The sequence below is a fragment of the Anastrepha ludens genome, chromosome 6 (genome assembly GCF_028408465.1).
Source record: "Anastrepha ludens isolate Willacy chromosome 6, idAnaLude1.1, whole genome shotgun sequence".
Classification (NCBI taxonomy): domain Eukaryota; kingdom Metazoa; phylum Arthropoda; class Insecta; order Diptera; family Tephritidae; genus Anastrepha; species Anastrepha ludens.
The window spans coordinates 126,197,170-126,209,003 of NC_071502.1; positions in this window are offsets into that span (position 1 = coordinate 126,197,170).

An 11,834-nucleotide genomic window follows, 5' to 3' on the forward strand; every position below is an offset into this window, starting at 1 on the left:
CATACTTTCTTGCCGCGACGTCTTCCGCATAAAAACGCAAACAGAGTTTAAAGTTTTTATATTATTTTGTGCTTTCCCAATTTAACACACGGAACTTCGTTTTCATTAGTTTGATTAGTTTAAATCTCACAAATCACAATATTACCAAGCCATTCACTGAATTTTCACAAACATGTAATTTCTGCTACTTTTGTTTGTTTTGTATTGCGAACTGAGCTGGCGTCAGACTTGTCAAAATCGCTAAAAATAAAGTAACTGTTTTTTAATGGCGCCACCTGAGATACTCTATTCGCCTTGGACTATAAACTGCAAATTTCAAACCGACATAAGGGCACAAGTGCACAAAACACCAAATTCCACAAAAAAATTAATTTGTTTGTTTATAATCATTTGCCTACAGACCATATGCTTCCTCCAAAACAATGTCTCACTTGCATCGCATTGCCTATTTGCTCTCTCAATTCGATTCAATTTCAGTGATGGATATTTTTTGGATTAACGGACGCAATCCATAACTATTGTGAAAACCAAATCAAGTGCATTGTAGAAGTGTTTTCCCATCAGGGTTCGTTGAAGTAATTCCAACTCAAAATTGTATTAACTTTCAAAATCATCATTTATTTATTAGAGATATTTACATTAGTAGTATTAATATTAAAAAAATTATAAGACAAAAGTAAGAAAATTATCAAATTGAACTTTTCAATAGATAGGTTATTTGAGCTATTTTTAGTCTTAAATACTTGTCACATGAAATACAATGTTGCCTTCGGTTGCCTGGAATATTTTATTTATACTTCGATAAACTGTAAACATGTTGTGTTATTAAAATTTAGAAATAAGTTTAAAATAATGGTAGAACAAATCATTTATTTATTAACATTTGAGATTTCGATGATGGATCGTATGCATATCATCTCATACGGTAAAATGCAAATGGGGCCCCTCTGCACGAGATATATCGGATGGAATGAACTGCCACTTTGATGTTTTGACACATATTTTTGTTTACGTCGAAATTGTTTAGTGGCAGCAAGATAAAATCAAAAGAGAAATTTGAAACAGAAGTCGGATGTTTTTTTTTCTTTTTTGCTTGAAAATCCAGGGAGTGCCTTTATCGTATTGAGTTCTAAAATTAAGGGTTTTTATGGCAAACTATAATTCTATCAGGCAGATCTTTCGGAGAATACAACCGTGGGGTAATTTGGCAGCCAAATGGCATGCAGCACTTGAAGCCCACAGTTTGTGGCAAGGTGGATTTATTAAGGTGACAGCATTCACCCAGCTGAATTTTTCGCCGTAGGTATGGCTTTCGTCAAAATGATATGCTTTGTTTGTATGTATTGGTATGTTTACATTCGTATGTTTACATTTGATTACTGATTTTGACGTGATGCTTGAACCAAACGCAACAAGAAATACATGTAGGGTTTTACTTATATGTGTTTGCTGTCACCTGTAATAAATTCGCCTTGGTTTGTGGGTTATAGATGAATTCCAAAAATAAGTAAAGTTTAAAACCATTTTGATTTCGTTTGACATTTTTAAAAGTTTTCGGGTTAAACTCACTCAGATTTTATACTCGTACATGGATTAGATTAGAAGGTTTGGTCAGAGAATGTTACTAGTACTAAATTCGGATGTAAGGTATAGGTATAGTATTAACTTACTTTAAGTATCTTTAATCTACTTATTTTTGTTATTTTCAAATTAAAATTTTCCATTTTCTTTATTACAATTTTCTAAATTCCAATAAAATTTTTACAAGCAAAAACTATCACAAATTATCAAACTTCGCAAGAAAGTGGAAAATTAATCAGCTCTTTCACTGAATCCATCGAAAAGGATCGCTATTTCCTCGATTTGTTTGCAACGTGTTTTGTTTACGGAGAAAAGTTTCAAAATAAAAACCAACTGATTTATTCCATCAAAGTCTTTTAACCAAATATGTATGCAATTTAAAATTGTGATTCCCAAAGTGATTCCGATCAGGATATTTTTGTGGCCATTATAACCACTTAAGGAAATAACCATGTAGGAAATAAGAGTTTCGTCGTCATTTATGGACTTCGCGATGCTTTTACAATTTGAACATATTGGTTGTATGTCACAGCACGAAGGGATTTAGCATTAAGGGAGATAGATACTATATAGTCACATATAAAGTATATAGCAAAATGCTCAGAATTACATATATCAGTCGATTTAACCTTTCCACTGTCTTTCCGTTTGTTCGTCTATTCGTGCGGATGATAAATTAACCCAAAATTAAATATCAATTAAACCTATCCAATTAAAACCTATTATACTTTAACCGAGGTAGAAAATGGGCGAAACCGGTCAATAGCCACGCCAATCTTCCATATAGAGGTGATTCTTAAAAAAGGAAAAAGGCAATAACTTTTATTGCTTATGATTTTTGTTTGATTCCAAAAATAACAGCCACCCCAAATTAAACTTAACTAACAGGAGATTTTTTAGCTATTATCTTTTTAAACAGTTAGTTTAAACAGCTGACGCACGTTTCGTGTTTTGTTTCACTGTTAAACATTTTCAGTTTGGTTTATAATTTAAAAATGAATCGTCTTACAAACGAACAACGCTTGCAAATCATTGAATTTTATTGTAAAAATGCGTGTTCTGTTAAGAAAGTTTATCGCGCGCTTCTTCCATTTTATGGTCAGTTTAATCGACCCACTGAAGCGGCTGTTCGAGCTATTGGGACTAAATTTAGAACCAAATTTATACTATTGGACATCAAACCACCAACACGCTTACTTAGAGTGCGAACTGAAGAAAATATAGCAGCTGTATCGGCAAGTGTTAATGATGACCATCAATTATCGATTCGTCGCCGTTCGCAGCAATTGGGCCTCTGTTACTCAACAGCGTGGAAAATTTTGCGAAAGGATTAAGTGTGAAGCCTTTCAAAATACAGCTGGTGCAAGAATTGAAGCCGAACGACCTATCGCAACGCAGAATTTTTGGTGCATGGGCTCTTGGAAAGTTGGCCGAAGATCCACTTTTTTATCGAAAAATTGTGTTCAGCGATAAAGCTCATTTTTGGATCAATGGGTACGTAAATAAGCAGAATTGTCGATTTTGGGGTGAAGATCAGCCAGAAGAATTGCAAGAGCTACCAATGTATCCAGAAAAGGTCACAGTTTGGTGCGGTTTATGGGCTGGAAGTATCGTTAGACCGTACTTTTTCAAAGATGCTGCGAATCGTAACGTAACTGTGAATGGTGAGCGCTACCGTGAAATGATGTCCAACTATTTTTTGCCCAAAATGCAAGAGCTTGACTTGCATGACATGTGGTTTCAGCAAGACGGTGCCACATGCCACACAGCATGCGTAAAATGGACTTGGAGTTCGGTGAACATATTATTTCACGTTCGGACTGTACTATCGATTTATGGCTGTACTATCGATTTAAATAAAAATTTTATGCATTTATCTGAATTTCACGTGTGTTTTTTTTTTAAACCTTTCCTATAGCTCTTAAAAAATCACCCTTTACTTATATATTGTGCGTGGGTGTATAAAGTTCGGTTCGGACTGAATTTGATTTATTTATTCACTTTTTCATTTAGTAAATCTACAGGGTGCGCCATCTTTTATGTCGGTATGAAAACATTGAATAACTTTGAAAAAAAAGAGGTTGTCTGTAAAGTCGGTTTACTGACGATAGTTTTACGTGACAACGTCATAAGAAAATACTGATGTAAGGGTTGCAATTTTCAAAACAAAATTTTAATTTTATTTGTTTGATAGATATTTTGTATGGATATAGAGGAGGAGGTAAATGGAATAGGTCAAGTTACATTTACACAAACGTGAAAAATGACGAAACATTTATCAAACTCATGAAAGATATGTTCAATTTCGATTGTGCATCAGACGTTAATAAGTCAACAACACCATCATCGATTTGCCTTTTTCAAGACACTTTACACTCGAAACACTCCCTTTCATTTCCTACTTTTTCTATCATCGTCCTATTCTCAACAGAGAAATGGTTCATTACCATGCACACAGGAAGAAGGCATATGCAATAATATGAATAATATTCGAATAAACATTATTCGAATAAAACGAATAATACTATTCGTTTCAAATAATTCGAATAGTTCATTATTCGAATACCTTACTATTCGAATACCTCACTATTCGAATACCACCTCACTATTCGAATACCTTACTATTCGAATACCTCATTATATATTCATTTATATCAGGGAGAAAATGCTTTTAAAAATATAAAAATTACATTGGCCCTTCTCATGGTGCTAATCAGTTTTTCTCGATTTTTGAACATTGTGAGTTTTTGATTTGACCGCTTCATGTTTCAATTAGCTAATATGATAAGATTTCTTTGGTATTGTTCTTGATAAAACATCGACAGGTATACATACTTATATGCATGCGCATAACTATGTATATGTATATGTATATGTATATGCAAGAAAGATTTAAACAAAAGTTTTGGTTTAAATATTGACTTTATTTCACTTTGACTGTTTAATCAACAATGATAACTTAATACTATTTTTCTGACTTCCCACACTTCGAGCTCCTATCTCTGAGTATGAGAGACGAAATGTGAGAGACTTTTGGGAGAGGAGTCATGTATGTAGTTGACATATATAAAGTATATAGGTATGTCACTCCTCCCAACTTTAAAAATGTCCACAGTTCTTAACTAATGTACTAATATACATATGCATTTTATATAATATATAAGATTTTCTTATTAATTCTTTATTTTTATCTATATATATAAATGTGAAAATCTGTCCCTATGTTCGCTTATAACTCGAGAATGGCTGAACGGATTTATCTTATCTTGGTCTTGAATTATTCGTGGAGGTCTAGGGAAGGTTTAAAAGGTGAGAAAAATTCGAATAATTGCCGGGAAAATGGTCAAAACGTGGACCCGGGTAACCTTCGGATGTGTATAGATAGACTAGACACATACATACATACACGTACACATGTGTAAGCTACCTAACAAATGTAGCTTAAATTTTACTTTGTTAATATTCATTTTTAACATTGTTTAAATGCAAACGATTTTTTTTCGTATGGGTATCAAATGAAAGCTGTTGGTGAATGCTTTAGTTCAGAGTATTTTTCATGCCGCTCCGTGACTAGGGTCTCGAGATAGAGACCAAAACGTGGACCCTAGAATGTGTTTGTACAATATGAATATCAAATTGAAGCTGTTGGTGAATGCTTTAGTACAGAGAATTTTTCATGCCGCTCCGAGACTGGGGTCTCGAGATATAGGCCAAAACGTGGGCCCGGGTAACCTTCGGATGTGTATATACAATATGGGTATCAAATGGAAGCTGTTGGTGAATGCTTTAGTTCAGAGTATTTTTCATGCGGCTCCGTGACTAGGGTCCCGAGATAGAGACCAACACGTGGACCCTAGAATGTGTTTGTACAATATGGATATCAATTGGAAGCTGTTGGTGAATGCTTTAGTACAGAGTATTTCTCATGCCGCTCCGTGACTGGGGTCTCGAGATATAGGTCAAAACGTGGACCCGGGTAACCTTCGGATGTGTATATACAATATGGGTATCAAATGGAAGCTGTTGGTGAATGCTTTAGTTCAGAGTATTTTTCATGCCGCTCCGTGACTAGGGTCCCGAGATAGAGACCAACACGTGGACCCTAGAATGTGTTTGTACAATATGGATATCAATTGAAAGCTATTGGTGAATGCTTTAGTACAGAGTATTTCTCATGCCGCTCCGTGACTGGGGTCTCGAGATATAGGTCAAAACGTGGGCCCGGGTAACCTTTGGTTGTGGATGTGCAATATGGGCATCAAATGAAAGCTGTCGATAAGTGCTTTAATGTGGGGTAATTTTCATACCTATTGATGACTAGGGTCTCGAAATATATGCCAAAACGTGGACCCGCCGTGTCTTTAAACCGAATTAAACCAAACTTACACACATTGTTAAGTAGGTATTGAAGATGGTTTCCGTATAGTTTGAATACCTATTGGTAGATAGGGTCTCGAGATATAGGTCAAAACGTGGACCCGGGTAACCTTCAGACGTATATGTACAATATGGGTAGCAAATGGAAGCTGTTGATGATTTCTATAGTATAGAGTATTTTTCATACCGTTCCGTGACTAGGGCCTCGAGATAGAGACCAAAACGTGGAGCCTAGAATGTGTTTGTACAATATGGATATCAAATGGAAGCTGTTAGTGAATGCTTTAGTTCACAGTATTTTTCATGCCGCTCCGTGACTAGGGCCTCGAGATAGAGACCAAAACGTGGAGCCTAGAATGTGTTTGTACAATATGGATATCAAATTGAAGCTGTTGGTGAATGCTTTAGTTCAGAGTATTTTCCATGCCGCTCCGTGACTAGGGCCTCGAGATAGAGACAAACACGTGGACCCTAGAATGTGTTTGTACAATATGGATATCAATTGGAAGCTGTTGGTGAATGCTTTAGTTCAGAGTAGTTTCCATGCCGCTCCGTGACTAGGGCCTCGAGATAGAGACCAACACTTGGACCCTAGAATGTGTTTGTACAATATGGATATCAATTGGAAGCTGTTGGTGAATGCTTTAGTTCAGAGTATTTTTCATGCCGCTCCGTGACTAGGGCCTCGAGATAGAGACCAACACGTGGACCCTAGAATGTGTTTGTACAATATGGATATCAATTCGAAGCTGTTGGTGAATGCTTTAGTACAGAGTATTTTTCATGCCGCTCCGTGACTAGGGTCTCGAGAGATAGGTCAAAACGTGGACCCGGGTAACCTTCGGATGTGTATGTACAATATGGGTATCAAATGGAAGCTGTTGGTGAAAGCTTTAGTACAGAGTAGTTTTCATGCCGCTCCGTGTCTAGGGCCTCGAGATAGAGACCAACACGTGGACCCGGGTAACCTTCGGATGTGTATGTACAATATGAGTATCAAATGGAAGCTGTTGGTGAAAGCTTTAGTACAGAGTAGTTTTCATGCCGCTCCGTGACTAGGGCCTCGAGATAGAGACCAACACGTGGACCTTAGAATGTGTTTGTACAATATGGATATCAATTGGAAGCTGTTGGTGAATGCTTTAGTGCAGTGTATTTTTCATGCCGCTCCGTGACTAGGGTCTCGAGATATAGGTCAAAACGTGGACCCGGGTAACCTTCAGATGTGTATGTACAATATGGGTATCAAATGGAAGCTGTTAGTGAATGCTTTAGTTCAGAGTATTTTTCATGCCGCTCCGTGACTAGGGTCTCGAGATAGAGACCAAAACATGGAGCCTAGAATGTGTTTGTACAATATGGATATCAAATTGAAGCTGTTGGTGAATGCTTTAGTTCAGAGTATTTTTCATGCCGCTCCGTGACAGGGGTCTCGAGATATAGGTCAAAACGTGGACTCAGGTAACCTTCGGATGTGTATGTTCAATATGGGTATCAAATGGAAGCTGTTGGTGAATGCTTTAGTTCAGAGTATTTTTCATGCCGCTCCGTGACTAGGGTCTCAAGATAGAGACCAAAACGTGGTATTGAATAAATAAATAAATAGTATGAGAATAAAGAAATAAATAATATGAAAACCATATCTTTTCTGTTCTAAACCATATCTATTCTATTTTAGTGTGCCCAGCGAAGCGGGCCGGGTTTGCTAGTATTCTATAAAATTATTTTTATTATTTATATATTTTTTTTCTTTTTTTTTAAATTGCTAGATTTAGATGATTCGTTAACATAGCTTTCATTAATTATTATTTACATAAATAAAAATAAAATTCCAATTAAATAAGAACTTTCATTTACTCAATATATTTTCTTTTTCCTTTTAAACTGGTGTTTATATTTTCTGACTTTCTGATTTTTAAATTTTATAATATGGTGCTCCCCATCTTCTTCCGTATTTAACAATCTTACTTGGCTATACGGGTAACATATTTTATCTAATCGTTTTCTTGCATTTTCCGCATTTACAAAATTAGTATCCATTTCATTTTCTGGTCTGTGTTTATTAATATTTTCAATTCTTTTTTCTTTGATTATTTGGGGATCATTTTTTGGTGGTTGTTTATTGAAAAATATATGGTATGGAATTTCCCCTGTAGTCGAGTGAATAATTATGTGATTATAGGTATAAATTGCTTGCTCTATTTCTAAGTATTTTAATTCTTTGTCGTCTGATGTATGTATTATTCTTAACTTTTCATTGAGTGTTTTGTGAATATTGCCGATACCTGTTTTTCCTGTTGTTACTTCAATTTTTATGTTCATCTGATCACACCACTGTTTGATGTTTGTGTTATTTAGGCCCTGATCTTGGTCAACTTTCATAACTTTGGGAGGTCCCATAGTATTAAATATTTTTAGTAAAGTTCTTTTCGATTCAAGCCAGTTTAGTACCTTTACCTTCTCTACCATAGCGAATTTAGAAAATAAATCGATACACGTCAAATAATATTCGTTGTCCCATTTCCAAAAGTCTAAAACAAATTTTTCTCTGATTTCGTATGTCGGCGGGGTAACTTTGAATGGAAGCTTAGATGTAATATTGTCACTTTTGCAGTGATTACAAAGCTCGCAACTATTAATAATGTTTGAAATTTCTTTCAGATAATTTGGATAGTAATATTTTTCTTTAAAACATTTTGCAACTTTCTCTATTCCCTGGTGAAGTCCATTTATATGCATTTCTGTTACTATAGTTTTAAAATCAGAATAATCAAAAATATTTTCCAATTCCTTAGTTGTCCTGTAAACTCTATTTCTACTAGTATTAATCAAAAATTTGTACACATTTTGAAACTGCAGGAAATCATTATCATTTGGCATATATATAACTATTTTGTTCTTTAAAAGGTGAGTTTTAATTATTTCTTTAATATAATCTGCGGTTAGATCTTTATACGTAACCAAAGTAAAATTATTCGTTAAAACTTTTTTTGTGTTGCTACTATTTTGTTTTCCTCTTACTATTTTGAGTTGATTTTTATATACATTTAAGGGTCTTTCAGTTATGTGAATAAAACATTCGCTGTCCTCATCAGCGGAATGAATGGTTGCACAATTAGAAGCGATGTCATCTTCTTCTACATTACATTCCTCAACTTTAATGCGAGAAAGTGCATCTGCAACATGATTTTCCCTTCCCGGGATGTATTTCACGTCGAAGTCATACTCGTTGAGGCGAATCTTCCACCTTTGCAGCTTTGCATTTGGCTCTTTCAAATTATGTAGCCATTGAAGTGGTCTATGATCGCTATTTATAGTAAATTTCCTTCCAAACAAATATGGTCTAAAATATTTAGTGGGCCAAACCATTGCTAATAACTCTTTTTCTGTCGTAGAGTAGTGAAGTTCATGCTCATTCAGAGTGCGGTTCGCGAAGCAAATAGGATGGCTTTGTTGGCTTAACACTGCCCCTAAGGCGACGTTAGAAGCGTCTGTAGTTAGCGTAAATAGTTTTTCATAATTTGGGTACACTAATATAGGATCTTCTGTAATCAATATTTTTACAAATTTATCCTATTTCCCTTTTTTAAAGAGTTTGTCAGCGGTTTGGTAATCTTGGCAAAAACTGTTTAATCTCTTTTTCTGTTTGAGGTACAGGATAATTTAATATCGCTTTAATTTTATTCGGGTTTGGCTTTATGCCTTCTGGGGTTACTATGTGCCCCAAGAACTCTGTTTCGTGTTTCAGAAACTCACACTTAGCAAGCTTTACTTTAAGGTTAGCATCGAATAATCTTTGAAAAACTTTATCGAGCGATTCGATGTGCTCCTGAAGGGATGTGCTAAAAATGACAATATCATCTAAATACACCATACAACTCTTATCAATTAACCCTTCCAATACTGTATTCATCAGCCTTTGGAATGTGGCTGGGGCATTTTTCAGGCCAAATGGCATACGTAGAAATTCGTAGTGACCTCCTTGCGTAGAGAAAGCAGTCTTCTTTCTGTCGGCAGGGTCCATTTCTATTTGGTGGAAACCCTGTGCCAAGTCCAAGGTAGAAAAGTACATACATTTACCCCACTTATCTGAAATTTCATCCATGTTTGGGATCGGGTACCTATCGTCTACGGTAATGGTGTTTAACTTACGAAAGTCGAAAACTATTCTCCATTTATCTTTCCCAGAGTGATCTGGCTTTTTGGGCACAACCCATAGCGGTGCAGAGTACGGAGAATTGCTATGGCAAATAATTTCTTGCTTCAGCATTTCCATTATTTGCTTATCCACTTCCGATTTGTGCACTTCCGGATATCGGTAAGATTTCACATATGAATTGTTTTGATTCTATGTTTAATTTTGTGGGTAAAAGTAAGGTGGTCCCCATCCTTATAAAATACTAGCGTACCCTCGCCCGCTTCGCTAGACGATAAATTCAATGATTTGCTGAAAGAGAATAAAATTAATACGAAACAAAGCAAATTCTTTGATACAATTTCATACGAACTTTATTGTAACACTTTTTGGTAGACAACGTTTTTGGTTTTTTCATCTGTCGCGTGAATAATGACGATGGTTTGCCAACTCGTAAGCAAGCTACATACATACAATCGTCCATGAGAAAAAATTGGGTATTCTAAATTAATACCGCACATTTGTAGAGACTGTCCTTGCGCCTTATTAATTCTCATAGCGAAGGCAAGGCGAATAGGGAACTACAAACGTTTGAAATCGAAGGGTAATCCGCCGGAATCAGTGGAATTCAGGGTATCAAAATGTCTTCTCCTTTGTTGCTTCGATAACGTTACCCATTAGCTTCTTCACAGCGAGTCTGGTACCGTTGCAAAGTCGGGGCACATTACTATTGCGCAGCATAATAATCGGTGCTCCAATTTTTAATCGTAAATTATGAGGTGGTAAGCCTGGCAAATCGAGTGAGTTTAAGAATTCAGTTGGATAATTTACGACCTCATCTTGATCAGTAATAGTGTCCATTGACTTATACGCAACTATGTCACCAGGTATTTGATCTAAAATAGCTGAATTTATATCATTGACGTCCTTATTTTTCCCAGCTAAAATTGCTCTTTCGCTGAGTCAATCATGGTTTTTGTAATGTTGAACTATGTTTGGAAATACACTCTGTATCAATGCCTCTTTAGACTGTGCAAAAGTGCAGAAATTGTTAGGCAATGTTATCATTCCTGTTGTTTTTGAAAAAAGGTTTATTTTTTTTGGTTAAAAAGTGTTTTTTGAAGTTTTGAAAAACACTTCGCTCTAACAAATTTCTTCTCAGTTAATTGCTGAAAATTAAATATTTTGAAAAAACTATTTTTTTTTTAATTTAACGTTTTTGAGAAAATTTTGTTCTTGAAAAAATTTCATACTTTTGTAAAAGTTTAAATTGATTTGTTAAAAAAGATTTTATTCCGCTTTGAACACCCCCTCGCAAAAATGTATTCTCTATTAATAGTGGAATATGAAATGCTTTGAAAACACTTTTTTTTTTTTAATTTTGTTTGGTTTTCAGAAAATTTTGTTTTGAAAAAATTTCATACCCTTGAAAAAGTTTTATTTTATTTTATTTGTTTAAAATTTTTGAAATTTTTTTTTTTTGTAATTTTAGAAAAACACCTCTTCGAAGAAATTTCTTTTATCTTTTTGAGGAAAATTTGGTTTTGAAAAAATTTCATGCTTTCGAAATTTTTTTATTTTACTTTATTTCTTCAAAATTTTTGAAAACAATTTTTTTATTGTATAATTTTCGAAAACACCCCTTTGAAAAAATGTTTTCTATGTGTCATAGTGGTATTCCATGAACTTTTAGGATTATAGTCAAATACTTACAAATATCTACGCTTTCACAAATAGCAAC